The sequence below is a fragment of the Rattus rattus genome, chromosome 3 (genome assembly GCF_011064425.1).
Source record: "Rattus rattus isolate New Zealand chromosome 3, Rrattus_CSIRO_v1, whole genome shotgun sequence".
Taxonomy (NCBI): Eukaryota; Metazoa; Chordata; class Mammalia; order Rodentia; family Muridae; genus Rattus; species Rattus rattus.
Genome location: NC_046156.1, coordinates 547,260 through 573,425, shown reverse-complemented (window position 1 = coordinate 573,425; position 26,166 = coordinate 547,260). Strand labels below are relative to the sequence as shown.

Here is a 26,166-nt window from a genome sequence, read left to right as displayed (position 1 = left end):
AAGAATAAGAAACCTCAAGTGTCACGCTAAATACCAATGGATTTGTGTCACCTCAAATATTTACAATGACTGCCACTATAGTTGGGAGAAAATTCAAAGACACTTGCAGAATATTTTGCATAATTCTAATACCTCTCTAGATATTTTAACTTCGAATTTTGATATTATGAATTTAAAGAATGTCGCTCCACTGAGTTTTGATGCTGCAGAGACTGCTTATAAAATTATTTGTTGCTTAAGGTCAGCATTTCCATCTTGGTCAAGCTTTAAGAATGGCATATATAGTTTGATCATGTTGACCCTTCTTGTCCTGGAAATACTTTTATTCCTACCCATTTTGATAAAACTTGCCTTTAACAACATCAAAATGTTAGTGGCCAAAATACATGGCTTGAAACTAAAAATTAATCCCCAGACAGTATCATTAATTTAACAGGCTAACAGTCAATGACAGGCAAGATTCTGCACAAAGCATTACTAACCCAAGGCAAAAATGCATTGCTTTGGATAATGCATATTCAATTACAGTTAAGAAAGGCATTCTTGTCACAGTAGCTTAAGACAGATGTAGTCTTTTTTATGAAACAAAAAAGGGGGATATGTGGTGAGTTCTTGGGGCTGCTTCCAGGAATTTGGAAAGAATATTTACATTGGACTAGGGTAAGGGAATAGGCTCAGACAAGAATTTGACATTGGGCTAGGATGAGGCTCAAGATCAATACAGTTGAGAAATGTGTTCTTTGTGTCTTGATCATCTCAATAAGTCCCTGAATACAGTAATAATGGGACCTATGTTTATACCTTGATTATTCTGTGACTACTTTGTCTTTGCCTTGTTTGTTCCTTGACTACTTTGTCTTTAATTTAGAACTGATTCTATTCTTTGCATGTGCCTAGAATGGTATAAAATCAGACTGGAAATAAAATCTGCTTCAGCATTTGCAGAGGTCATGTTATAATGTTGTCTAATTGTCTTTTCTTTTACTAATCCTCACTCCCTCCTTTAAGGCCCTGTTGACTGACTGATCTGGTTTGGTCATATATGTACACACATGTATATGCGACACATACATATAAGTATATGTATTGTGAATATACATTTGCACACATGAGATAGAGAGACACATGCTGAGAGAGAGAGAGAGAGGTTTATAGGGTTATATAGATATCGTTTTACAATAATGTGTATGGATTTGGGTAATTCTTAGGTTTCCCTAACCAACAACTCATAAGAAATTATTCCATACAGAGTCCTGGGAACTTTGTTTCATAACCACTGATTCTAGAAGCGTCAGTATTCAAACATGTAGATTCTGTCCCTTAAAACCCCTTAAAACCCTTTAAAATACTATGTTGTAGGATACTAAATCACACAGATTCTTCACACACCCTTCATTTTTTCTCCTCTATCATACCACTGCTACCTCAGCAGATGAAACCTTTCAACTTTCATTTTATCTATATTGTATAATCTCCATTCCCTTAATCTATCTTCCTACCAAGAGCACTTTTCTAAACTGGCATCCTACAACTTTAGTTCTAGTACTTGAGGCACAAATAGATGGAGCAATGTGAGTTCAAGGTCAGCCTGGTCTATATAATAAGTTCCAAGTCAGCCAGGACTATGTAGACCCTGTCTCAAAACCAACCAACTAAACCAACCAACCAACCAACCAACAAACAAACAAACCAAAACTCCCAACTATTTCTGTCTTCTAGTTTTTACTTGAACATCAAGTTAAACAAGCAAAACTAAAAATAGGATCCACATATAAACGAGAACATGCTGCATTTCTCTTTGTGGACCTCTACTACTAAAAGGACTTAATCCACTCCATTTTAGAACAGGGAGCTGTGTTAGGCCTTAAGATTAAATTTCCTAATGAAGCAGGCAAGCTCCTTAGGAGAGCCACAGACAATGGGTTATTTGTCAACTGTAGCATCAACATTTGGCAGAGTGGGAAGCCAAGCTCAGACCTGAGTCAGTTACTGGGACATCTTGTCTAAAGAGATAAAGCCCTGAATTGGGGTAGATCCCAAAATTTCTCTAAGGCCTAACAGAAAGAGGTAAAACTAATATAGCAAGCAACCAGAAATTGTACTAATGTAACAGCCGCATACCTAGCAAATCATGTTAGAGATTACCTAACCCTTCTAGAAAAATCCCATAGCCCTGCATAAAAAGGAACCTCTGAGTTCCTCTCCTGGTCCCTATTTTGATGAATGGTTGATTCCACGTGCTGGTTGTTCCTGCAGAATAAACATTATTTGCCTTGCATGCTATTTGAGTCTGGTGTTTTCCTTCAACAATTCTCAGATGCTAACATTACCTCATCCAGTATAGTTTCACCTATTTTTATTACTTTACTTAAACTTTTCATATTTTGGTTTTTATTTATTTTTTTATTTTTTAGTTCTGAATGAAATTGTACTATACCAAGTGTGTCTATACCAAGTTTTCACTAGTCTTTCTACAGTTGATGGACATATAGGTGTACTGCATTTTGTAGCTATTGTGTACATAGCAGTAATGAAGATGAGCATTAATCTTTCTGTTAGAATATAGAGTCCTTCAGCACAAGTTCAAGAGTGATATCTCTGGGTCACTGGGAGTTCTATTTCTAGTTGTTTTTATTAATTACCATATTATTTTTTTAAAGTGGTTGGACTCCTTTATACTCCTATGAGCAGTGATATATAAAAAATTCCCCTTACTCTACATCAGTATTTATTGTTATTTATATCCTTGAAAATGGCCAGTTCTTTAGGGGTAAATTAGTTAAACCACTTTGACTCGTGCTGCTGCACTGTGGATTCACAAATGAAACACACACACACACACACACACACACACACACACACACACACACACACCAGCTAATTTTGATATGCCTTGACTAGCTCAATGGCTGAGCATTTCTAAAGCTCCCTGAGGCTAGCACATATTTCCTTCCATCATTCCTGCCTTAACATTTTTTAAAAATCTATATTTTCATTTCTGCTACTCTGTTACCTTCCGGGATGCCACACCCATAGGGCTATGTTCACTTTCCACCTACATTGTTGGACAGTTTTTTCCTGCAGCTTTTAAATCTGACACCTCTGCCTCTGAGTCATGGCAATTCCTCTTCTTCTTCCCCTTTCTCTCAGTCCCTGTCCACCCTTCCTGTCTAAATTTTAAAAGGCTTTCTCTCAGATACAAATTGGGTATAACCATAACAATTATGTAAATTACAGAGTATGATATATAATTAACATCCAGCCTATCTCGCTTGTCAATTAGATAAACTCTACTATTTATCTTGACTTAAATAGTTTACAATTTTGTATCTCAGGATCCTTTCTATATCATCTCCCTTAATGTTGAACACCTTGAACTTTCATTAGGAGAGTATAATTAGTCTTCAACCAATTCAGAAATCTGGGAGTGAAGTAAATATTACCAGAAGATATAGGAAGCACAATACATAGCTTCTGAAATGTAACCAATTTGTAAAGACAGTTGGCTACCTGGACAGTCCCTCATTCCACAAAACGGAGCATTAATCTTCACCCTTCTCGCCCAGCGAGAAGACCATGAAACAGACCTTGAAATGAAGCAGGAACTATGAAGGACTGTTATAGCAGGTGAAAGATGATGACATTCCCTGATTTTTCCTCTGGCAGTTTGTGAATATTAGGTTATGTTGAAGTATGTGATCCATTGAAAGTATTTTTTTCAGAGTGGAAGATAATGATCTATTTCCATTATTCAGCATGATGATATATAGATTCCCCAGAATAATTTGCTGAAGATGCACTTTCCTCAATGTTTACTCCTGGCATTTTTGTTAAAAATCTGTAGTTTAATTTGTTCCCTTTGTTGTAAAGGTAGGCTTCTTTGATGAAGGATGATAGTTACAATTATCTGTGGGTATATGGATAAAATTTAGAATATAGTAAGGAATTGTGTGGTTAGGCAATCTGGTAATAGATTCTCTTTTAAAAACTCGTGACATGGGGTTGGGGATTTAGCTCAGTGGTAGGGCGCTTACCTAGCAAGCGCAAGGCCCTGGGTTCGGTCCTCAGCTCCGGAAAAAAAGACAAAAAAACAAAAACAAAAACAAAAAACAAACAAAAAAAACCCCAACAAAAACAACAACAACAACAAAAAACCTCATGACATCACCAGCCCCTAGAAGTTGGCTAGGTTTTTAATACCACACATGTTTTCCCTGAGCCTTAAGCCCAATTAGACAGCTGTTGTTACCACAAATGTGTGAATGTCACTTATTGTACCTGTATGGATAGCTTGCTATGCTGTTCACTGTTACGGGTTATAAGTGTTGGAGATAGGTAGGACTATTAATTGTTTTCCTTCCTTGGCAGCTTGTATAGTATTTTTTTGATACCATGAATGTGAGACTACAAGAAGGCTTTGAAATTAGATCCAGTTCATACAATCTGAGCCTATGTCCTAGCAATACGAAATTATTTTTAGCCTCTAAGAGAGCAGGTTGGCTTTTTCCTGTTTTTACAAGGCCTTAACATACGTCATTAAGTTATTTATTTGTATCTTTTAGATATACTAGTTAATTTATGCACTTAACAATTAAAAACTGTTTTCATTGTGTCAAATAGATTTCAGTATGTTCTGTTTTGTTTTGATCTAATTTTGATTTGATTCCATAAATTTTATGGTTCACTGTTAATTTCTTCATCATTTAGTAATATGTTTGTAGTCTCCAGAATTTTATATACTTTTTGAAGTTTTGTTTTCCTGTTCATAACTTATTTTATGCCACTGTTAAACGATATAATGTAGAATATTGTTTCCAATATCCTTTTATTTTCTTAACATTTGCTTTGTGTCTTAATTTGTTATTATTTGGGAGAAAGTTCAATGCACTACCAAAGAAATGTATAGGTTTTAGTATTTTCACAAAATGATCTATAGGGTTCTGCTATGTCCATTTAACTGATAATGTCATTTAACTTAATCATTTTTCTGGTTTTGTCTGGATGGCCAGTATACTAGTGAGAGTAAGAAATTAAAGTCACCCACTATCATTGAGCTGTGATTAATCTGTGGCTTTACATGTAGTAGTATTTATTTGTTTTACAAGATTGAGTGACCTGTATTTGACACATGTATGTTTAGAATTATAATAACCTCTTGGTGAATTCTTCCCTAAGGTAATATGGAGTAGTCTTCTTTATCTCTTCGAAATAATTTTTTTCTTCTAAATAATTTTGACTTGAAGCCTATTTTGTCAGTTATTAGAAGAGCTACACCTGGTGGATTCCCAGTTACAGTTACTTGGAATGTCTTTTTTCTATTCATTCACATCACTTTGGTGTCTGCCTTCGATAACAGAGGTGCATTTCTTTTGGCAGCAAAAAGATGAGTCTTGTTATCTAATCAAATCTGCCACTCTATGAATTTTATTGGGGAACTAAGAGTCTTAATATTTAGAGTTATTATTGAAAGATAAATATTAATTCCAAAATTTTACATGATTTTTCAGTTAGTGTTTTGTTAGACATCTTTCAGTTACTAGTCCTAATAGTGTTGATTTTTCACCTCTGTGGCCTTGTAGGTATATTTTTTGTTCTTTTCATTCTGAAGTATCCTCTGTAGAGCTGTCCTAGTGGTCATAAATCTCTTTAGTATGCTTTTAGAATAAATATCATTTATGTTTGCTCCACGTAGAAGACATATTTTTCCTAAGTATTGTACTTTGGACTGGCAGTTTTTATGTTTTAGAGCTTGAAATAAATCCTTCCAAGCCCTCCTAATCAAATAATCAACTGTTATTCTGATAGGTATGCCTTTATATGTGACCTGGCTATTCTCTCTGCACTTAATTATTCTTTCATTATAAAATACTTAAATTATTTTATAATTTAAAATAATTATTTTATAAGTATTTTGAGTATAATAATGTAGAAAATATCTTTTCTAGTATTACCTATTTGGTGTTTTGTAGTCTATTTTCAGATGCATAGGTTATCTCTCTCAAACTTTGGCAAATTTTCTTCTATGATTTTACTGAAAAACATTTTTTTGTGCCATTGACTAGAATTATTCTCTTCTTTCTGTGATCAAAATGCATAGATTTGATCTTGGTATCCCAAAGATTCTGCATGTTTCAGTTGTGCTTTAAAAACATTTCAAAGTATCTTTTTGGATTGTTTGTGTAAGTGAATGATCCAGTTCTACCAGCTCTTCAAGCCCTAAAATCTCTTGTGATCCATTTTCTTGGTGAGATTTTCTATTGAGCTTTTTATTTCACTAGTTGAAAATTTCTTTCCTGCTTCATTTCAGCTTGGGTCTTCTTGTGTTTATATTTCTTAAATGGATTTTATTTTAATGCTGGAAGTTTGTCTTTCTCTTGTCGTTCAGTTTCTGTGCTTATTCCTCACTTATATATGGCTTCCTTATGTTTTACTCATTCACGTCCTCCTTGTGTTCTTTGAACATCGTTATAATTGTTCCTTTGAGTTGCATATCTTAGATTTTAGGTTTTCCTTGATGGCCATCATTATGGGATTAATGATTTTGTAGAAGATATGCTAAATTGTTTGTTTGTTTTTGTATAATGACATGTAGGCATCTTGAGTTAGGTTGATAGTTGTGTCTTCTGCTATTTTCAACACAACTGGCTTCAGTTTCAAGTCAGAGTGGTGGCCTGAGTGTCTTTTAGGAGTCTCAACAAAACAGATCTTAAGGAAAGTGGTCTGTTATGAGAACCACATGGAGAAGAACAGATGATGAACGGTCTCATCGTGGTGAAGTGGGTAGAATCATGTTTGAAATACTGGCCCCTTACTGTGTCTAGTGGCCAGGCTATGTGGCGTGGGGTGGCTGGGAAAGTAACTAAAAGCAAGGAAGTGGATGGAGCTTGACTAAATGGAGGAGGGCCCTTATTAGATACACATGGAATAAGGTAACTGATGAGGGTTACTGTGGGTCTGCGTTCTGCTGGGGTGTGGAAGCACTGCTGGAGAGGTGAAAAGCAGGCAGCTAGACTGCTTTTATTTATCCTGCACCGCCAGGTGTTGGGCTTTAGAGAAGCACCAAGACACTGATTAGGGGGTGGGAAAACACAGCCCAGTATGTATGAAGCCAAAGCCGAGGTTCCTGGATGGAAGGACATGGAGTTTCTTCTGGAAAATCACGCAGAGAAGTTGGGAACAAAGTGTCAGGGACTACAAACCTGCGATTAGGCAGGGGTCAGGTGCTCCCAAACTCTTAGACATCCAGAGTCTTCTGAGTTGCAAAGAGTTTGAAACAAAACTGGGGGCCCCCACTGGCTGAGGACAAAGACAATAATGAACCAGTGGCTGGGAAAATGGGAGCTCCTGCTTAGCTCATCAGAGAAAGTCCTTAGCTTAGCGACTGTATTCTGGAAGCTCCAAGAGATCTTCTGTGGGAGACTTAGGTAGAGGCTCAGTAGTTGAAGGCTTTCTCCATCCTCCCCACAGCTATTTTTGATGAAAGAGACAGTCTTGATTCCAAACTGTTTATTGACTGTTCATCATGGAAAATAGTTACATTTCAACTTTTCACAGTAGACTAGAGATTAAATATATTTTGCAAGGAAGAACGTCCGGCAAGGGAAATTTATTGACTGAAACCTTAGAGCCTCTAGATACCTCATTAACATAGAGAACTCTGTTGTGGGCTACATGAACACAGGTCACATTTCCTTCTGTGGGAAGTGTGACAAGTGTTCCAGGCTTCGGCAGGGAGCAAGAAGCTGACTACTGTCTCAGTGGGGTTCCTGGGTAGTGCTGGGGATTATGAACCCTCTCAGATTCCCTAGTTTCCTGACATGGTCTGCTGTCCTACAGGTTACTGAGGTAGGAGACTGGGCATATCCCAGCTGAGGAGAGCGGGTCCGTTACTGGGCCCTCAGTGGTTAGTCCCTGTGGAGCAGTTTAGCTGGTGAAGGCTCCTGAGGGAAAACAGTGGGCAGGACTGGGCAGGGAGGAAGGGTTGCCTTACGAGTCTGCAACAAGATGAGCCCTCAACACGACAGGCCATAATACCATGCCATTTTCATTCCCAACAACATGTACTCTGGTATAGTCAACCACATGAATCTCCTCAAATACCCCTTTTCTGTCCTTTCCCACTGTTGTTCTTCCTATATAGTAGTCTTCCTTGAACTTTCATGTGAGATATATGTCTGTCTATATATATATGTATATAAAATATCTGATATGAGAAAATATCTGATATTTATCTTTTTGGGGTTGGATTATTTTGTGCAGCATTGTAATCTGCACTGCTAGCTACACTCCCCACAAATACACGATTTTATGATCACCTGTTTCATCACACACACACACCCAAGGCTTTACTTATGTATACGATTGTTTTACTTGTATGTACATGCACCATATGTATATGCTAGGTGCCCACAGAGGTCAGATGAGGTGCTAGATCTCCTGGAACTTGAGTTACAGATGGTTATGAGCCACCATGTAGGTGCTGCGAACTGGGGCCTACTACAAGAGCAGAAAGTGCTCTTAATATCTGATGGTTTTTCCCACCTGTAATCTATTCATCTCTTGACTGTTACTGGGCACCTAAACTAAGACTATAACTTGGGTATTGGAAGAAGTCTATAATAATAGTAATCAAACTAATTTACTTTTCAATGAGCAACATGTAAGTCTTCCATCTTTCCCTGTATCTTTAGCAACTTTGTTATTGTTTTCACTGATAGCTCTCTGGCTGGGGAAAAGTGGTAACTTAGTGTAGTTTCTTTCTTTAAAAATATATTACAATTCATTTTATTTTATCTATGTGTCTGCCATATGTTTTTTCCATGTTTTTCTAGTATTCTTATAGTTTCATGTGTTATATTTAAGTCTTTTATTTAGAAGTTTATTTTATATGTGATATGAAATGAGGTTCCATTTTCATTCTTATACATGTGGATACCCAGTTATACCAATATTATTTAATATAAAGATTTGTCCTTTCACCATTTTGTGTTCTTGGATATATTTCAAGCATCAGCTCACCATAAATGAATATGTTTATCTTGTCCCTTTTCTGTTTGTGTATTTCCAATTATTTTCTTTTGCCCCCTTGCCTAACTTTTCCGATGAGGACTTGGAGCACAGTGTCAGGCAGAAATGGCAAAGGCTATCCTTACTTTGCTCTTGCTTTTAAGAGAAGCTCCCAACTTTCCCACACTGTGACATGGCACTGTGTTACATGTGTTACATGTGGATTTGTTATGTTGAAGTGCTTTCCTTCCACACTGTATCCAATGATAGTTTAAATTTTTATTATGCTTATAAACTTACTTTTTTATGTTCTTGTAGAGAGGGTGCATGAGCCCATGACACTGTGTGTTTTAGTTAGCGTCTCTATTGTTGTGACAAAACATCATCTCCAGAAAGCAAGTTGGGGAGGAAAGGGTTTATTTGCTTTCTACTTCCACCAAGGGATCAAGACAGGATCTCAAACAATTAGAAGCCTGGAGACGGAGAGGCCTCGGATGGGTGCTGCTTACTGGCTTGCTTCCTATTCGTTGCTCACTCTGTTATCTTATACAGCCCAGGGCCGTCAGCCCAGGGATGGCACCCCCTACAATGACCTGGTCCCTCGCACAACAATCACTAATTGAGAAAATGCCTTACACTCGGATCTGTGGAGGCATTTCCTTAACTGAGGCTCCTTCCTCTCTCATGACTCCGGCTAGTGTCAAGTTGACACAAAACTAGCCAAAACATTGTGTATGTGGAGATCAAAGGACAACTTGTGGGAATTGTTCTCCCCTTTCATCCTATGGGTCCCAGGGATTGTACTCAAGTTGCTGGCCTTGGCTTCCAGGGCCTTTGCCTACTGAGCCATCTTGAAGTTTCTAATGGGAGGTTTTAATTAAGAAAACGTGTCAATTTTTGTTGGATAAATGTTCTATATCAAGTAATGGAATCATGTGGTTTTGTATATTGAATAGTCCTAGCTTCCACTTAGTCATGATGAGTGCTGTTTTCACTGAGCTGCAAGCTCCTGATTAAAACCATTTGTTTGATGGATTTGTAATTTTCTTTATTGGGTGTGTTGGAATATAATTTTCTTCTCTTTTCTCTTTTTTTTCTTCCTTTTTTTTTGTAAAATTTTTATCTGGCCTTCATATTAGGAAAATATTTGAATCATATAACAAACTTGGCAGTATTCTCAGGCCTAAAATTTTCTTAGAAAAGCTTAAGAAGAATTTACTAATGGTACTTAAATGTTTAGAAGTATTGAGCAGTAAGGCTGTCATCCCAGGACTTGGATTTAGTTCATTCACATTCTCTAATTCCTTGAGATATTCCTGATGTAGGTTGTATTTTAGGGGGTGGGGTAGGAGAGTCTTCTTTTGCATGTAGGGATTTCTTACTATAAACTTCCCCCTTCAACTGTTTTTGGTATATCCCGTAAGGTTTAATTTATTTTATTCCTACTTTTGTTTCTTCTTTGACTTATTAGTTACTCAAGAACATGGTTAATTTAACTTAATATTTAAATTTTCAAAAATTTCTTTTCCTGATTCTAGTTTTAGATAACTTGATATAATTTCCATCTTCTTAAGTTTCTTAAGACATGTTTGCTGCCCAGTATCTGACTTTCCTAGAGAACATGCTGTTTGCATTTGAAAATAATTCATACTTGCTGTTGGATTATATAATCGCTACATAGCTATTGTGTATATTTGTTCTGAAGTATAGTTATAGCTTGTGTGTTTTTATTATTATTTGTTTTAATCTAGCTATATCCATTGTTAAAAATGGAATATTGATATTGCTCACTGTTTTTTTTTTGTATTTGTGTTAATAATTGGGATAATTTTCTTTCAACCTGAAGCATTTCCATTAGTATTCTTTATATAACAGATAGGCTCTATGCTGATAAACTTTTTCCACTTATGGTGTTTATTAGCATTTGGTTTGTTTTCATTTGATTTGGTGTTACTGTTTCTTTGTTTGCCTGGAAAAGTTTTTATCTCTTTTATATCTTTGAAAGACAGCACTGCTAAGTAAAGTTTATTTGTTTAACAAGTTTTCTGCCTTAATATTTTGAATATATTATGCTATTTTTCTGAGTCTCTAATGCTCCTGGTAGAAGAATCTGAGATTAGCTTTGCTTTAGTTACTTTTCTAAGACAGCATGTCCAAGGCAACTTAGAAATTATTTATCTCGAGCTTATGAATTCAGAGGGTTAGAGTTCACAATGGTGTTGCAGGAGAATGGCATCAGGAACTGCTGATGGTTTACATCTTGTTCTATGACTAGGAAGCAGAATGAGACACACACTGGGAATGGCATGAATTTTGAAACCTCAAAGCCCATATTAGTGACACCCTTTTTTTTCAACTAGGACAGACCTCTAGTGCTTCCCAACCATTTCATTATGAAACAAATATTCAAGTATATGACCTTACGGAAACATTCTCATTAAAAAAAATAAAAATCAGAAGCCTAAAATTTTATGCTTCTTTTTTCTTATTGCCTTCAGGCTTCCTTTTGTACTTGATTTTGGCAGTTTGCCTATAGTGCATCTTGGTGTATTCGTTTAGTTACTTTCTTTGAATTCAAACCTTCCGAAAGATGAAAGCAAGCTTCATAAGACTCAGAAACTTAAGATAACTTATAAAGCTTAGGATTCATTTGCCTGGCTGAAGTAGTTCAGAAAGTTATAAAATGAAGCTGGGCCTGGTAGAACACATACCTTTACTCCTAACACTTAGAAGTCAGGGGCAGATAGATTCTGTGAGTTTGAGGCAAGCCTGATCTACATAATGAGTTCCAGGACAGCCAGAGTTATGTAGAGAGATCTTACCTCAAAAAGAAATCAAGGAAAAAAGCAAAGAAGGAAGGAAGGGAGGAAGGGTACAAGGCCACATCCTAGGTGTAATATATATATATATATGCAATTGCTGGAAGAAGGGAGACTCTTTCCAATGGATTGTGTACAGAGTTCCAAGAATGCAACCTTAATGAATTGGCACCCATCCTGGAGCAAGGTTTTTAGAGATATAGCCTTCTTTGAGTCACTCTATAAGTATCCTCTTACCAATACTCTGGTAAGAAACTCAAGTGCAAATCAAATACATTGCTTCACTTAGCTAGATTTTGGTGGAATCATTGCTTTGTCATCAGTGTTTTATCTGGTATGTACAGACATCTGATAGATTGGGAAGGATTGGTTGCATGGCTCCTAAAATGGATAAGACAGGTAGCCAAAGATATCTGTTGGGAAGTATTTGTAATTTGGATTGAGTCCTGTATGAGCCTTGGATTTGACAACGGAGGTGTGTGTGTGTGGTGGGGGGGCACGCAGTGGAGGTATTGACTTGCCACTGCTTAAAATTTGAGGTTAAATCTGTGCTAAAGAGTTCTTCTTCAGATCCTTAAACTTGAAACCTCTGAGAAGAATTGGACATTGAATAGGGAAGGGAGATCTGATACTCTTCATGTCAGACCAGTAAGAGGAAGGGAGAAGTCCATGATTCAGGATGTATACAAGAACATGTATTCAGTACAGAAAATTATGATAATTATGGAATACATTGCATTTGAACTGTTGGAATTGAGAAGGATTTTTAAGTAGTAAATGAGAGAGCTTACAACTTGCTTGATGGGGTTCTGAGATAAGGGGAAAGATTGTAGAAGCAGAGAAACAGTAATTTAACTATTCATCCTTCTTTAATATAAAGGCTACATGGTATTGTTATAGCCACAGATCTGCGTCCCAGGGAAACATAAAGTTCCAGAATCACATGCATAAGAGCAAAGACCTGGACAAGAAATATGTGGTTAGAAATTGACAAAAGTCTATTGAGTAAAGTCTATTAAGAAGGAGAAAGGAAAGAAGGCTGTGGTGGCATGTCCTTTAATCCTAGCACTTTGGAGGCAAGGGCAGGTGGCTCTCTATGATTTTGAGGAGAGCCTGGTCTATAGAGGAAGTTCCAGGTCATCCAGAGCTACCAAGAAAAATCCGTTTTCGAAAAGCAAGCAAACACACACACGCACAGGCATGCACACATGCACACGCAGAGAAAGAGTTGAGAACAGGAGTGGAGTTCACACACTCAAGAGGGCAGAATCCTGAGATTCACGACTCTTTATAGGTCATCCACATAATACCCTCTTCTGAATATATATATATACCATGGACTTTCCTTGGGCATGCTCTGTTTGTAGTAGTTTTTCTGTTGTAGTAAATAATAAAAGTATGATATGGGGCATCAGGTACCATGCCATGCTGCCACTTGGTGCCAGTTACTCTCTGGCCCCAGCAGTAGCCACCCTCTTGTGACTCTCTGTTGTGAACTCTGCTCATATTACCAGCATCTGTCCCCTGTGGTTATAGTCACAACCTCAGTAGCCCATTAAAATCAAAACTCAAAAAGCTCCTAATTTATCAATCAGATTTATATCAGTAAATTCTCACCCAACAAAACGTCTACACAATAAACTCAGAGCCAATTGATATCGATATAAACTGCCCACCTTGATGAGACAAATTGTGCTGGAATAATTCATCTCTTATAAGATATACATAACTACATGTGGCTATTTAAAGATACATTGGGCTGGGTCGTCCTTCTCCTACTCCATCTTGGTTCTTCTTTCTTCCTCATCTCTCCCATCTTACAAAAACTCTGTCCCTGTCTTTCTTTTTCACTGCTCAAACACAGACCTTGCCTTATCTTGTGCCTGCCATCACCTGACTGTAGACATCAATCCACAGTATTCCCAGTGGGGAAGGGCCTTCCAGTGTTTCTCTCCCGCCTGGCTTCTTTCTTATGTAAATCTTGATGTTGCTTTCCTTGGCTTCTACTCTTTTGCTGCAATCCCAGGCAATAGATGAGAAAACAATCTCTAATGAACTGGCTTATTGAAATGATTAGGAATACTTGGTTATCCTCAGTTAGTCAGGGTCTCCATGGATAGCAGCAACGGGAAAGACTACAGAGGAAAGAGGATGTGACAGGGAGAATTCGGTATGAGAGGTGCTTGATTTCTGGCTCACTGGTGCCATGTGGAACTGTGTTCCTAAGACAATTAAGAAAGGATTTGATTCATCAGTGGCATTGGGACTGGTATAAAGCTTTAGTGGTGCTAATAGGTTCTGTTGTGGAACATGATCTTCATGATCTAGGAAAGGTTTAGCAAGACTAAGTTAATGGGCCAGTGTGTAAATTTATTTTTTAAGGTGCTAAGGTATTCAAGAGGAAATGGAAAAATACAAGGTAAAATAGAAAAGTCCTGTCTGACTACCTCAAAGGAAATGTAACAAAATCTACAGGCTCATACTGGGAAGACAGAAAGCTAAATTCTTGGCTTTTGAGTGTTTGGAAGGCTTCACAGCCTGACTGCACTTCATGCAAAGGTCTGCAGGAGTGAAAGATGAGGCTATAAGAAGTCATTCCTTTGTGGAAGGAAAGCCATTAAAAAGAAGTGAGAAAATTAATGGGCTCCGATCAGGGAATTTTTGGAAGTCTGTTCCAGAAATCTCAATTGGTAAAATCTTACTTCTGGCTAATCTGAGAGCCAAACAGTTCTGTAGACTAATGTCTGAAAGCTTCAGCCCAGACCCTGTAACCAGAGCCTATGACCACAGAGTTTCAATGAACCAGAAACTCCCTATTTACTAGTCTTCATCACTATGACAAAGGCTGCAGAGCTGGGAGTAAATGCACAGTAGCTATTTCCCACTTGCACCAGCCAGTCTGAATTACACTCATTCACATGGCAAGAAATTCATGTGGGGAAACCACGTACCAGAACAAGTATGTTGTTGTAAAATTATAGATAATGACACTGGTCCTGGTTCCTGAGAGTTCCCACTCCCAATTATTTCTCAAAAGTGGAGACCCATTCCCCTACAGCCCAGTGGCTAATGTTGCAGCCACCAGTGCTCTTGAACAAACCTGTTCAACACCCAATGTAGTGTATTCCATAAAGTGTTTTTCCTATTTTGTTATAAAGGGTGAATTAGTTCACCCTACCAATTCTTTTGAACTGTGGTTTGGTTGAACAATGTGCAGCAGACATAAAATCCTTCTAAAGCACCAAAAGCAATGGTCAGAAGAAGGCAGAACTGTACAGGTATAAGGGACCAAGTCTGTCTTAGGGATCGCCTGCTGTACTGTACCACAGGAACGTTCCTTCTGTATTTCTCTGTAGCAAGAGAACATTCTTGAGTGAGATGTACGGATACAGCATACCCTACATACCAGTTAATTTCATCTGAGAGTGTGGAGTTTAAAGAGTCAGTCATTTTATCCTTGAGCAAGGTGGGAACTTTTACAGTTGCTTAACCCAAAGTAAGACTATGAATATCGAACACTACAGACTGCCCTGGAGGTGGGTGAATTATGATTATATTAAAGAAATCATCAAAGAGTTAGAAATCAGCAAAGAGTTAGAAAGTGTACACATTTTTTTATCCACCCAAGTCTTTTCAACATCATACTGTGTCCTGTGAACAAACCAGGCAGCTCCAGTAGGACTAGATTTTAGAGAGCTAAGTAAGTTAGCCCCATATTTATGTTGCTGCATTCAACACTGCTTCCTTTTATACACGTAATGAGATCTTTTTCAGGCTGCACTGGGCTGTGTTAGTCCCTCATTTTCAGTATTCCCTCAGCTTTCTATCCTAGCCTACATGTACTTGTTGTAAGTACATGTAGTGTTGGCAGTGGACCTTCTGAGTACTCTACCAATGTCACATTTCCAGGTCCACTACCTGTCATGGTATGGTGATATAGGACCTTGCCTTGTTATCCTTCCCATTCTCAGAGGAAAGATTTTGTCATAGATGATATGATGCTAATATTTATGTGTTTTATAAATGTAGAAAGCATTTGAAAGGCACATAGTGGTACATAAAGGAACAAGGATTGGAGCGCAATGTGCAGTTGATGCAGAGGCCAGACACAGGAATAAAATTACTGTAAGTACTCTCTTAGGGTAAGGCACTTACAAAAACTGACAAAAATCATTAAAAAAATTCTACAGTTGTGTATTCCTATATATGTAAGAGAACTGTAAGTATCCTTGGAGAAATTTTAGACTTTTTAACTGCTGTTTAGTAACTTGTTCTTTGATTCAATGAACTCATCCTCTGTGGGATTTTACAGCAGGTCATAGTACCAGTAGACCTAATTATCCTCAGCTTGGGTAAACATAGAAGTATTTTATAAATGAGCATCCTTGTCACTCTCAGTTCTCTGTAGACACATGTCCTGGTTTCAATCCTGTTGGTGTGATAGAATACCCCAATACAAAGGAACTGGAGGTTTGTTTCCTTACCAAACTGTTCTACCAATTGGAAACCAACCATTCAAATACATGAGACTATGGAGCCTTTTCTCAAACCAACCACACCATAAAAAGAGTAAACATATGATTTTCAAGGATTTGTGAAGAATTGAAATAGAATTTGAAAGAAATTTATAAAAAATTCCAAATGTAAGGAAGTTATGGATTTTTTTAGTATGCTGTACTTGCATGTGTGGAGATTATGGGACAATTTTTAGGAGTCATTCTTTTCCTTCCAGAGATTAAATTCAGGTCAACAGGCTCAGAGATACATGCCTTTACCAAATGAGCAATCTTGCTGGCTGAAGATTTAAATGCTGAGGTACAGGAATGTAAAAAGTTTCCAATCAGATTAATTTCAAACATGAGTACTCTTGTGTGAGTTTTCTAGGAATAAGTGACTAAATACTTGTTTGTTCAAGATGGGGGCCAATAACAGAACAAAGCAATGTTTCCAACCAAGGTGAACCAATGAGTTTATTGGAGTTATTTACTGGATCATAGATAAGGAGTTACCTAAAAAAGTGTGTGTGACTCAAGTGTAGCAGCAACATCAAAAAGCTTGTGCCAGCATAGGTGATAGCTCATGAAAGCTACCTCCCTGGACTTTCCCTGTACAACGTATGGTGAACTCTGCTAAAAAAAGTCTCCTTTTCTCCAAGCAATTGTCTTAAGGGCTTGCGAATCTTGTACCTTTCTCAGTTTTCTGAGCCTGGTAAGTTTTTTGAGCCCTCTAAGTCTCCATAGCTTATTTTACCTTGTGACTTTTGTTACATTCCCAAATCTTATGATACTCCTTTCTCCCTCTAGGAGGGAATACTTCAATTTGGAAGAAATAGCTATGCAAAATTCCACTATTTCATCTGGTTCTTCCACCCTTTCCATCTCTTCTTCTGTAACGTTTTCTGATTTTGAAGGGGGTTAACCATTCCACTATCGTGCTTCAGTGATAGTCATTTATATTTGGGAAATTGACCAGTAATGAGTCTTTGCAGTAAATACTATCTATAGAAGGAAAAAGACGAAGAGGAGGAGGAGAACCAACAATGACAACAGCAGTAATCTCTGTTCATAAACACAAATGTTTAAGAGAAAATTTAAAGGCAGAACATAGCCATTTAACCAAACAACAGCAGTTACTTTCCTATGAGATATTTGCTCTCAGAATTTTGTTCCGGCTCCTACTACCAGTCCTCTTGGTATCCAGGTAAGCTTAGAGTGTGTAGGGACCAGCCTAGAGTTGTAGGAGCTTGTGTGCAAAGGGATCTTAAAGGAGACATCCAGGATTTGAAGTCACAGGCAAAGTCTGATATTCATTTTCTTCTCATATTCACAAGAAGAGGTACCTTTTTCCACAATGCTGTCTGGGGTTTGGAGAGAGGAACATAGATAATGTGAAACTGTCCTTCCCACTACATGCTGCACCTAAGTACTAGAACCACTTGTTTGGTTTGTTTAGCTCTTATAAACACATGGACAGTTTTATTTTTTATTTAACTAGTGTGTTGTTTCAACTCATGGCAGAAAAGGCAAGAAGAGCAAGAAAAGGTATCACACTGATTTATAATAATCTGCCCTCATGGAGGCCAAACCAGTTCTTCATGAGCAAGGATTGACACATTTTTTTTTGTGTGTGAGATATTCTCAGTCCACCCATGGGGTCTCACCCTTCTCAGAAGGCCCTTTCTCACTACTTCGTGACATTGCAGAATTAAGCCACAATTTAATTAGCTAGGGCAATTGTACACTCCTGCAGTCCAACACTCCAGAGGCTGACAAAGAAAGTGTAAGTGGCCAGACTGTGAGACATATCAAGATTGCGAGATCCAAAACCAGCCTTCAGGGCTGGGAGTTAGAAGCACTTGCTGCTCGTGCAGAGAGTACCAGGGTTCACTTCCTAGAACCCACATGGCAGCTCACCACTACATGATCTGATGCCCTCCTCTGGCATCCCTGGGCACCAGTCACACACATGGTACGGTGTGTGTATATATAGTATTATTATATAATACTATATATTATAATATATATTATAAATAAATAAAAAATTTAAAAAACCTCAACTTGAATTTTAGTGAGGAAAAAAATCATATCAAAATCATAGCAGACAGGGACAAATTCTGTAAAGCTTTAGTTCTTTCAAGGTTATGTAGATTTTATTGCCAAGCATGATCTGTATTGAATATTTCTTGAGCTGAATATAGTAATGCAGACCTTTAATCTCAGCACAAGAAGGTAGAGCCAAGAAAATCTCCATGAGTTCAAGGCCAGTTTGGTCTACACAGTGAGACCATGTGTTGTGGAAAGGAAAGTATTTCATGTATAATAAAAGGAATGCATGCCTAATAATTTATCTGTGGTAAGCTGCATATTTATTAATAATGAAATGCTTCTTAGTTTTTAGGAAGTTTTACTTTCACCTTTGTGTTCTATCAATTACATAGGGATGCTTAAAACTCACCAGCTATAGTTGTTACTGAATGTATACCATGGTATTTCCTTTCTCTGAAGTTCATTTTGCCTCATTGTAATAAAGGTACTCTCATCTTAGTTTTATTTTTTGAATAATATTTTGTCAGATTACAACTTTCAGTTTCTCTGCAATTTCATATTGGTAAGGATTGTCCTCTAAAGATGATATTGAAGGTTACATGTTTTAGTCACCTCTGCATGCATAATTCTCTTGAATGTAATGTGTGACTTTTCTTCAATTGACTCTTAAGGTTTTTTTTTAACTGATATTGATCTGTAGTTTTGCTTAGATATATATGGGAAGAATAATGGGTGGAAAAGTTTAGTTATATAGATTAAATCTGGACACCTATGCCATAGTGTGATGTCATGGCTAGCAATATTCTTGTTTTTAAAATTAATTAAAAATTATTAATTATTTTATTTATTTACATTTCAAATGTTGTACTCCTTTCCGGTTTCCCCTCCATGAACCCCCCACCCCATCCACCCTCCTCTTCGCTTCTAAGAGGGTGCTCCTTCACCCACTTGACCACTCTCACCTCCTATCCCTCTAGCTTCCCCTTCTCTGGGGCATCAAGCATCCCTTGGGACCAAGTACATCCTCCCACAACATACACTGAGGCCAGACAAGGCTATATATGTAGCAGGGGCTATGGACCTTCCTATATATGCTCTTTGGTTAATGGCTTAGTCCCTGGGAGCTCTGAGGAGTCTGGTTGGTTGATACTGCTATTTTTTCTATGTTACAGTTCCCTTCAGCTTCTCCCGTCCTTTCCCTAACTCTTCCATTGGGGTCCCGGGCCTCAGTCTAATGGTTGGCTGTAAGTATCTGCATCTGTCTTAGTCAGATGCTGGCAGAGTCTCTCAGAGGAAAGTCATGCCAGGCTCCTGACTGCAAGCATTTCTTGGTATCAGCAATAGTGTCAGAGTTTGGTGTCTGTGCATGAGATAGATCGAAAGGGGAGTAGTCTCTGGATGGCCTTTCAGACCATCCAGTCTCTGCTCCATTTTTGTCCCTGCATTTTCTTTAGACAGAACAATTCTGGGTCAAAAATTTTGAGATTAGTGGGTGACCCCATTCCTCTACTAGGGGCCATGCCTATCTATTGCAGGTGGTCTCTTCAGGTTCTACTTCCTCACTGTTGGGTATTTGTCTAATGTCACCTCTATTGGGTCCTGAGAGCCTCCCACATCCCTGGTGTCTGGGACATTTTAGTGGTTCTCTGCCCAGTCCCCACCCTGTACTACTGCATATTTCTATTCATTCTTCTTGTCCTCTGGGATTCTCCCCTGTTTCCCCAAATACCTGATCCTGTATCTCCCTTTTCCCTCCCCGTCCCCTCTCTGAGTATTATTCTATTGTGTAAATGTGCCACATTTTTCCACGAAGGGCATCTGGGTTGTTTCTAGCTTCTGACTATTATAAATAAGGTTGCTACAAGCATAGTTGAGCACATGTCCTGGTGGTATGGTGGAACATTTTTTTGAGTATATGCACAGGAGTGGTATAGCTGAGTCCTCAGGTAGTACAATGTCCAATTTTCTGAGAAACCTTCATACTGATTTCCAGAGTGGTTGTACCAGCTTGCAATCTCACCAACAATGGAGGCGTGTTCCTCTTTTGCCACACCCTCACCAGCATCTGTCACCTGAGTTTTTGATTTTCACCATTCTGATTCGTGTGAGGTGGTATCTCAGTGTTTCTCTGATTTGCACTTCCTTGATGACAAAAGACTTTTAACATTTCTATAAGTGCTTCTTGATCATTTGAGATTCCTCTGTTATGAATTTACTGTTTAGCTCTTTATCCTGATTTTTTAATTGGGATATTTGTTTTTTGTGGTGCTTAGCTTCTTGAGTTCTTTTTATATTTTGGATATTAGCATTACATTGGATGTGGGGTTAGTGAAGACTTTTGTCCAATCTTCTTCTATCATTTTGTTGAAGATGTTTTCTGGCCCTTTGAACAGGGAATCTCCATCCTCCTCTATTCCTATCATTCTTAGGTTTGGTCTTTGCATTGTGTCCCAAATTTCCTGATGCTAGGAACTTTTTACCCTTCGTGTTTTCTGTGACAGTTGTGTTGATATCTTCTATGGTATCTTTTATAGCTGAGATTTTTTTCTTCCATCTCTTGTATTCTTTTGGTGATGCTTGCATCTACAGCTCTTGATCTCTTTCCTAGGCTTTTCATCTCCAGGGTTGCCTCCATTTGTGATTCCTTTATTGTCTCTGTTTCCATTTTTAGGTCTTGGACAGTTTTGTTCAATTTCTTCACCTGTTTGCCTGTGTTTTCCAATATTTTTTTAAGGGATGGATTGTTTCCTTTTTAAGGGATTCTACCTGTTTACCTGTGTTGTCCTGTATTTCTTTATGGGAGTTACTTAATGTTCCCCTCAAGGTCCTCTACCATCTTCATGAGATGGGATTTTAGATCAGAATCTTGCTTTTCGGGTGTGTTGGGGTATCTGTGACTTGCTGTGGTGAGACTGGGTTCTGATTGTGCCAAGTTGCATTGGGTTCTGTTGTCTATGTTCTTGTGCCTACCTCTCACAGTCTCTGGAGTTAACTGGACTTGTTGTCTCTGAATGGTTCCCGTCGTCCTTCCTTGTAGGCAGGTAGAGCTCTGTGACCTGGGTTAGACCAGGTCTTCTGGGAGGCAGAGTGCTGTCTTTCTTAGAGGGACTTCCTGTTTCCTTAGTTAGGGCAAATCTCCTGTGATCCTGGACACATGGCAGACCTTCTGGGAGACAGGCTGTCTCTGGGTTGTAGGAGGGGGCAGGAGCAACCGATTTTCCCTCGGTGGGGTGGCAGAGAAGAAGGAAGATGTGTCTCTGGCTAGGCAGATAGTGCCTATGTCCAATGGGCTCTATTGGGATGCCAGCTGGGGCAGGTATGGATTTGGGGGAGTCTCATCTGTGATCCTGGTTATAATAGACATCCTGGGTGACATATTGTCTCTGGTGGGGGAGGGGGCCAGGAGAGCCTCATCTGTCCCAGATGGAGTTTCAGACTGGGAACATGATATTTTCTTGTATATTTAAGTTTTAATAAGAGAATTCCTCCCATTATAAATGTACTAAAAACAAAAAGACAAGACAATAAAAGCAATTATAAAGAAATAGAAAAAACTACAGGAGGTAATAAATTCATGGATGTGCTTATGGTTTCTATGTTGGTGATAGTTTCATAAATATATATTTACATTCAAATTCTTCAATATATATAAAACAGTTCTTAATATTCATTTTATTTAGTCATTTATTAGTTGTATATTTGTGTGTGCATGTGCTTGCAACACATGCTCAAGTATGTGTACAAACAGAGATATACCCCATGGTACAAATGTAGAAGTTTGTTCTCTGAAGTTGGTTCTCTCCTTCCACCTTTATACCTTTTAGTTCATACGTGATACTTTTACAGAAAATACTTTTACATACTAAGCTATCTCACTGGTCCCCAACGTTAGTAGTTTTTATGTCATTTAACCCCAGTAAATAGGTTTAAAAGTAAATCTGGTATAAATTTTACTTCAGTTGGCGCTATCTAAGGTTATCTTTGGTGCTATGTATTTTAAATGTCCTTAACACCAGTCTGAATCCTCTCTGTTAGGTCTCAGCCCCTTTAGCTGCCTCTCTCTTTCTCAGGAATCAGGCCACACACCCTGCAGTTTGTTCTGTAGGAAGAACTGATGGTCCCTATTGTAGGCTCCAGAGGTGAGAAGGGGAAAGCAAATCTAGTTACCTCTAAAATTATGATCCTTCAAGTACTTCCTTCCTTAGTATGTCTTGGCATGTGAACCAGGCCAGACTAAATGGCATGGGGTAGAACTTCTAATCTCTCCATGAAAACCTCTTTCTTTTTCTGCAAATGTATGAGTCTGTCTGTCCCTTTCCCATTTTGTTGTAGATGGCAACTGTTGTTCCCACTCTCCCATTTGAAGTAATCTCTCCTAACGAAATTTCTATCTTTTAAGGAGAAAATGCTCTCCCTTTTCAAGCCCTCATCCTTGTGTTCTTGTGATGATGCTCCATCTCTCCTAATTCCTATTTCACTTCAAGACTCAGTCATATCCTTACCTAACTGACATAAGATGCTCTCCTAAGGACACTCATTTTGTAAGAATTATCAATCAGCCTGCATGTTTATAATATGTTCCTGTCTTGAAATTCTCTCTGCCAAACAAACTAGAATGCTATCTCTCAATTTGGCAGAGTACTATATCAATTTAAGCTGTTTTATCTTCTGTACATACCCAGATCCCCTACCACTCACATTAAGAAGAAGGCAGAAGAGAAAGAGGAGGAGACAGAAGAAGAAGAAGAAGAAGAAGAAGAAGAAGAAGAAGAAGAAGAAGAAGAAGAAGAAGAAGAAGGAGGAGGAGGAGGAGGAGGAGGAGGAGGAGGAGGAGGAGGAGGAGGAGGAGGAGGAGGAAGAGGGAGGAGGAGGAGGAGGAGGAGGAGGGAAGAAGGAGAAGAAGGAGAAGGAGAAGAAGACCGTTTTGTAGTCTGATAGTATTCTGAATAATGGAGTTGTTGATGTGACGTCTTGCCCAGCCATCCATAATCACTTTAACCATTTCTAACTCCCACTTTTGTGTTTTGCTAAACACAGCAACACAGTATATGCTTCAGCAGACATTGTTAGATTCTGGAGGCTTCTCATTCACATAGACAGTCAGAAGTACTTAAGTGTGCTGTACACCACTTCCCAGGACTGCCTAACCTGAGACTGGAAGGTGTAGATGCTCCAAAGCTAAGTTCCTTTCCCTTAAGGGGTCAGGCCTATGAGTAGCAATTTGTACTCTAGAGCTTCTTGTGGGTTCTACCTGTGCCTATGGTCTCATTATTTGTCATTGTCTTACGGTACACCATTGACTCTGTTGCTGGCCTCTCCTGTTGGAAGTGTAGTCATAAAATATACATAAAAATGCTCTGTAAATTGAAAATGAAATGTCACGCAGAGTTCCTATCACCCTTGAGTTCACCCCAGGAGGCAGTACCAGTTAGCTTTTCAGGAAGAAGCTATCCAAATGGATATGTAATATAGCTAAAGTTTGTACAAAAAACCCAAAGGAAGGTAGTTTTGTTTGTTTGTTTGTTTTTGTTTTTGTTTTTATTTCAATGCCCACTGGAAAGTTCCCTGAATTTCTCTGGATTGCTGAAGCAGTTTCTGAAGGAAAATGTGGTGGCGTCCCTATCTTTAATAGTGTCATATGGGGCTGGATAATTCTTTGGTTACATGGAAGGCATAAAAAAGGATGACAGGATAGTTTTATTGAAAATGTGTTCATTCTGCTGTCAAGTCTAAAAAAAAAGTCTGTGTGGTCTAACAGTGAAAGACTAAAATTCGAAGTAAACACCTTGTGGACCAGGGGTTCCAGGAACTGACCTTGGCCAAATCACTCAACATTCTGTGCTCTGAAAACTAAGAGTCCAAAACACCATCCGACACAGCTATAATGTTTGTTTAGATAAAAGAAACTCATCCGGGACTGACATTGCATCCTTTGGAGACTAGAGGGAGGACTCCAGATCCTGGTTAGCACTCTCCCTTGCTCCCTAAAGAAAAGACTGAGCTGATCCAGAAGGCCAAACTGATTGAGCAGGCTGAGCACTAAAACAACTTGGCCACCTGCATGAAAGCAGAGCTGGGTGCCATTGCCGAGCTGTCCAACTAGGAGTAGTGCAATCTGCTGTTGGTAGCAGAGTGGTCAAGGGCCACAGATCTGTCTGGAGTGTCACCTTGAGCATTTGGCAGAAGACCAATACTTCAGACAAGAAGTTGTCACTGATCAAGGACTTTCGGAAGAACACAGAGTTGGAACTGAGGTTCATCTGCACCCCATTACTGGAATTGAAATTATCGGATAGGTATTTAATAGCCAATGTACTTAATCCAGAGAGTAAGATCTAAGTGAAATTGAAGGGAGGTTATTTCTGGTATCTTGCTGAAATAGCTTGTGGTGATGATTGAAAACAAATGATAGAAAATTCCCAAGGAGCCTACCAGGAGGCATTTGAATAACCAAGAAAAAGATGCAACCTACACATCCAATTTGCCTAGGATTAGCTCTTAACTTTTCTGTGTTTTACTATGAGAGCCTTAATAATCGAAAGCTTACTCACACACTGGCTAAAACAGCTTTAGAAGAGGCTGTCACAGAACTGGATATACTGAACAAAAACTCCTACAAAGACAGCACCCTCATCATGCGGTTGCTTAGGGACAACTTAACATAATAGAATTAGACAGTGCAGGAGAAGAGTGTGATGCAGCAGAAGGGGCTGAGAGTAGGCATTCAATGTACCAACCTCCTTTCCCTCAAGAAGTTTTATACATTTCTATTCCTTATTCCACTTGGATTTCCTCTAGCAAGGAAGCCCATTCATGAGTAGGAGTTCAACTGTCTATAGTTTTTTCACACTGCAGCTTTGGGAAAACTCCACATATTGGTTTGTGTTGTCTCTGCCTTCCTGCTGTGCAGTTACTGTTGTAGAAAAATATCAATAGCTTCATCTCATAAAACATGAGTAACTTCCAGACACTTGTGTAGAGGACTGACAGCACATTTGGTTTGAAAGTAATGTGAAGCACTTCTACAAGTGACTGTGTGTTTTATTACTGTGAAGATATGGAAATGTAACACATCAATATAATTTAAAGTAATAGTAATAATAAATTTTTGATTTCTACATTAATTTTCTGAACCATCTTGGGGTTTCCGTTCAGAAGTAACTTTTGCATGCTCTTACTACAAATCCTTTTTCACTAGGCATCCAGAATTAAATTGAATGGGAAAGTGTTTAATGTATCCGGGCTTGGGGATCACAGATCAGACTGTTTCCTGTGTCACATATTCTGGAGGTTACATCTGTCTGTGACAACAGGGCATTTCCTTATGCATCCTTCATTTGTTGCTATTTAAGTTGATAACTTCCTTCCCAAATAAAAATTCACTTACACCTCCTGCTTTTGTGGCTCCGGTATTCACTTCACCTTGTGTTACAAGAAGCCTGTTGCTGCCAGAATACAAGCATTGTTTTGGGAAAATTAGAATGCATGTTCTTTTTTATTTTTTTAAATATATGGCTGTTATTTGGCTAAATGACAAAACCCAAAATAATTCTGCACAAAGTATGAGAGTAATGTCTACACTGAACTTGGAGGGTAACTCCCTATTGACATTGGTGATGTCATGGGTGCCATTTTCCAACAGTGTTTTCTGTTCAGAAGCTTCAATGCAAAACACACAAGCAAGCCACTCTAACCATTCTGGACACTCAGTTTCTCCAACAAGGTGGAAGGTGCTCACTTCAAATCTAGTGAAATCCAACCTGGGCCATCCAAATGTTAATCCTGGCATTTCTGTT

At 38.5% G+C, this 26,166-nt stretch overlaps 1 pseudogene; it reads left to right on the top strand.

The window, feature by feature from the left end:
* Positions 1-25,187, top strand: part of LOC116895197 — a 28,032-nt pseudogene extending 2,845 nt beyond the window's left edge.
* The last annotated feature ends 979 nt before the right edge of the window (positions 25,188-26,166 follow it).